General features: G+C 34.7%; 1 pseudogene across 1 annotated transcript; it reads left to right on the forward strand.

Annotated features, from left to right (window-relative positions):
- Positions 1-2,433: 2,433 nt before the first annotated feature.
- On the forward strand, positions 2,434-4,408 carry LOC104701345 (putative F-box protein At1g67390; annotated as a pseudogene). Its single transcript, XR_015561993.1, has 5 exons — positions 2,434-2,586; positions 2,670-2,744; positions 3,059-3,676; positions 3,759-3,936; positions 4,068-4,408. The product of XR_015561993.1 is annotated as a putative F-box protein At1g67390 (transcript).
- Positions 4,409-4,876: the final 468 nt, after the last annotated feature.

Raw genomic sequence — 4,876 nt, forward strand, 5'->3', positions numbered from 1 at the left:
CACTGCTTTTCTGCGACAATGAGGCTTCCATTCACATTGCCACGAATGTCGTCTTCCATGAACGTACCAAACATATCGAGAATGAATGCCACAACATCCAAGAACGGTTAGTTGCTAGTTTGTTTCAATTACTCCATGTGCGTTCTTCCTTACAGCTGGCTGATCCTTTTATTAAAGCTCTCTATCCTGCACCATTTCACGAACTTTTTGGCAAGATGGGTCTACGAAAATCTTCGTACCATCTTGAGGGGGTATATTAGTGTATTTCGGTCAATATGTTAGTGTAAATAGTCAATGTACATAAGTCTCTATTTGTATAAGAGTATTTCAGGCTTTGGTTTAGGCCTCTAACAACTATATTTTTTTTTTTGGCAATGCCTCTAACAACTGTATATAAACTCACATTTGTAATCTTTATTGAATTAATGAGAAAGACATTATTTGGTAAAAGTTTTGTGTTTCTAGGACGCTCTCTGCTAAGGAGGACATGAAAGAGGAGGTCGTACGACTAGGATTTGACCTCACTATGTGTAGCTGAATCCACTATTCGTACTTTGTTGTGGTTCTGCTACATGTTACGGATACGCATAATACCACGCTCCTCTCCCGTGTCAGAAAGGCTGGTTCATGTTATTGGTGATGTCTACTCTAAAATATATCAAACCGAAGAATGTAGTTTACCAGGATGTTGCCTTCTCGGTTCAGTTTGGATTGATCGATACCACTTGGAAGGATTTTGCTGAAGGGGTCATGGTCTTGCATCGCCTTGTTATGCTTCTCATAATGAAAGATTGCTACTTTGATGATCGACTACGTACTCTCTTCGGCTCTTGTAAAATTCAAGCGACTGCTCAAGACGCTTCAGGATAAATTGAGGTCCGCAAAACATGTGTCAGAGGCGAACGGATTTGCTAGGGATGCAATGGAGTCGGACATCTACGACTTGTGGAAGTCGCTCTTTGACAAAGAAACCGAAGTACCATGTGCTCTGGAACGAGAGCAGGGACCGCATTAATTAGCTACTCGCCTACTTGTTTCTTCCTTCCTGCTTGGATTATTTCTATGGCTTATATTTCCCATTTTGCTAAGAATCAAAGTAATTGTTATTTATTTTAAGTTTACTACTGATCAGAATCAAACTATCTTATAATATAGATAAACCGAATTTTGTTTGATGGTTGTGATAAATAGTTGGAAGTGATAGTGTCCTTTTTATACTTCTCTTCCTCTGGCGAGTAAGTACAAACATTGCATATGTAGAAATCAACCTGGTTTTTGTTGTTCTTGTAATGAAATGTTATTTTGTTTATTGTTATCACGGAATGTTACATGCTTATCTATCATACATTACAACGTCACACATGTATTAGATTGAGTATATCGATCTATACTATTATTTCACAAGTTAGGGCAACGGAGCTCTCGATTGAAAGTTCAAAGTTGGCATAATTATGTTTTCACATTTGGGTTCACGGATTACATCTACATGAAAGCATCTCAATCTCATACTAATTAAGTACTAACTATATAACTAAAGTAGCCTCCACTGGAATTAATTAAAGATATAAAACACACTTGGTCTAGCCAAAATGAGGGCACATGTAACTTGGCTGCTAGTCACATCTCATTGTTCCAGAACCGTTTTTTTGGGTTGGTTTCGAATCACATAAAGTGATTTGGTTTGGGTTGAACCGTACCATAAAGGTCTTTGCAGTGTCTGATTTTTATTAAAGTTCAAACTTCAAATAAAGTTTTGGTAGATGATAAATAATATGAACATGAAAATACCTGTGTTGTATAATTAAATTTATATTAATATGACTTCTTTTCATATATTTTTTTTCATTTGAACTTAATAAAGAGAAAGTTACCGTAGCTTATTTTTTATGCTATAGTTACTTAAATCCACCACCACTTTTTTGATAAATCAACCACATAATAATATAGTTAGAAAGCTTCAAAACTCGTTCCAATGGACAATACTAACGTTACAATAGAGAATACTAATTAAGAGAATGGTTAGTTGAAGTTCAGAGGCAATACTTGAAATTACTAACTTGGTGACTGGGAAAATACACCGGAGTATTTTATTTTATTTTTATTTGGGTGTGAATATATAGCTAAATTTTCTTTTCTGTAACAATTTTTTTAATTACAAAATTAAATACTTGATTTCCATGACATATTTATTTCTTTTTATTTTGAACAGAAAGTCAAAAACCATTTTTTACCTTGTAAGTCATAAGGAAAACAATAATTGTTAATTTCTTTCCATATATATGAAATGCCATAGTCAAAACAAAGTAATTTATTTTCTTTAATAATAATAAAAAGAATACTCCAATTAGGGTTATAAGAAAACAACCAAACACCACACATATATATTAGTTGTCTACATAATCTTCTTATCATATATACACAAGTTAAAAAAAAATGAGTCTCTTCCCTCTCTCTATTCTGAAAGGCTCTCAATTTCATCATCCAGCCAAACCCATGAACGCATCGCTATCTTCGGATGAAAGAGGCAAACGGATCCTCATCGATCCTGTGGAGGACCGGATCAGCAAACTCCCAGACTATGTGTTGGTCAGGATCCTAGCAAGTATGAGACAGAAGATGCCGTCAAGACAAGTGTGTTGTCTAAATGTTGGAGAAGTATATGGAAGCAGGTGCCTTTCCTCCACTTCAATATGCTAATTGATATGAACAAGATGCAACCTCTGGCTCCGGAATCTATAACCCAGGTTTTTTTTCTAATTCTTAGCATGTTGTCTTTACGAGTTCCTAATGTGTTCAATGGAAATGGTTTTTTATTATTATTATTATTATATTTGAAAGTGAGCATATATAGATTAGTAGGATGTGAATCCATTACATAGCTAATAAAAATCTAGACAAAAACAATCTCTTGCCTTATTCTCATAGTTTACATGATATTATCTTTCAAATTAATTTATTGAATTTAACATTTGATAAAACTATAGCCGATTTACATATATATGTTTATTAATTAGTGAGAGTTTAAGCACAAGATATTAAATAATTGTTTTTTTGGAAGGTTATAAACCGTCACAATGGTCATCTGTAGGGCTGCTCAATCATTCATTACGCCCACCTGTTTAAAGACAATGTGCTCGAAACTTGGATCCGATTACTTACTCTTGAGAAACAAACCAAAGCTATTGCACTTTCAAACCATCATGGAAACGGTACGGGAACCAATCCGCTTCAGTTGTCTCCAAACATATTCTCCCATCCAAGGCTCAAAACACTGTTCCTATATCGATACGATTTAAAAACTGCACATGCCTTCAACAATTGCTATAATCTCAAGATCCTCAAACTTGAGAAAATCTATGCTGAGGTTGATGTGTTCAACAAAATTTTTGCATCGTGCCCTTCTCTCAAGGTTTTGGTGCTACACCATGTCATGTGGCTCAACAAAAAGGCTTGCTTGAAGATTCACAACAACAACCTTAAGCTCTTGCATGTGTCTTGCATTGATGTTGATTGCATTGAGGTGTATGCGCTTCTTCTAGATATCTTCTCGACTTATTGTATTCATTTTCCTAGGGGATCTAACTTCGTCATCACGGCCCCAAGACTTTTGTTCAATAATGGCGCAATAGACTTGGCGGGATTCAACATGCACTACAACATTTCACGTCAAGCTCAGGTAAGTACAAGAATTGTATATTATATATCTATTTTAATATATATGTTGTTTGACATGTTAGTTTTTTTTGTATATATCGAAGGAGAGAGAATACATTGGGCATGAGTTCGTGGTGAGTAGAGATGCTAACTATTTGCGGCGGCTTAGATCTTTGACGGTGTTCGTGGATGTAATGAATTCGAAACAAATTAAGCTGCTTTGGCAGATATTGGTAGCATGGAATGGAGTACTCCGTGAGCTCCATGTATTATTTGAGGTACGTACGTTCATATTTTATGCTCCATTTCTAGTTAGATAGGTAGATTTGATCAATTTTGTTTTATCACTTTTGTTTAATTAGTATCTATTATATCCGACAAATATTTATGTATATGTTCTTGTATATATGTAGGATACAATGTTTCCAAGGAAGAAGGTGAATCTTCCATTTGTGGAACACAAAATAAAAAGTGGGAGGGGAAAGTGTTTCCCAATGCTGAGTTCCGTGTGAAAACTGTGTGGATGTATAATTTCAGTGCTTCGAATAAAACTCACTTTGCATTAGCTTCGCATTTTATAACGCAAGGGACTGTAATGAAGAAGTTGATGATCATGACGTCTTTGGTTCCGGCAAACAAGAAGTTAGGTTTAGAAGCAGTTCCTGCAACGGATACATTAGCTAAAGAAGCGGCAGTCGCCAAACTAAGGAAGCTTCGAAAGGGTAACGAGATGCTTAGAATTAGATGCTTCTGATGGAATTTGGTTCAAATCTAGTAGCTAGGATATAATATATCTCTAGTCAAGTGTGACAAAATCTGATATGTTTTTTAATATGTTTTCTTCTAATATGTGACATAAAATCTTTATGTTAGTTTTGAATGTTTAAATTACATAAATACCATTTTTGCACAATGGCTTACATCAAACTTGTTCCTTCATCTCCCCGACTAGATATTTGTAAAATAGAAAAAAATAATAATGTTGACCTCTTTAATTGGGGTTTCCTCATGTGAAATAATTGTCTAAATCTAAAGTGAGAACAACAATATAGATTGGTAAGACTAATTAAGAGTGAGAGAGAAGAGAGAAAGAAGGTTGGGTCATATATAAAAGAGAAATACCCTAAAATAGCACTAAAACAAGTTTTAAGATTTGGTGTATTTTTTGTTAAAATTATATATTAACTCCAGCCTAATAAACATATAATCATTCATTCGACAC

The sequence above is a fragment of the Camelina sativa genome, chromosome 7 (genome assembly GCF_030686135.1).
Source record: "Camelina sativa cultivar CO46 ecotype springtype chromosome 7, ASM3068613v1".
NCBI classification, from domain to species: domain Eukaryota; kingdom Viridiplantae; phylum Streptophyta; class Magnoliopsida; order Brassicales; family Brassicaceae; genus Camelina; species Camelina sativa.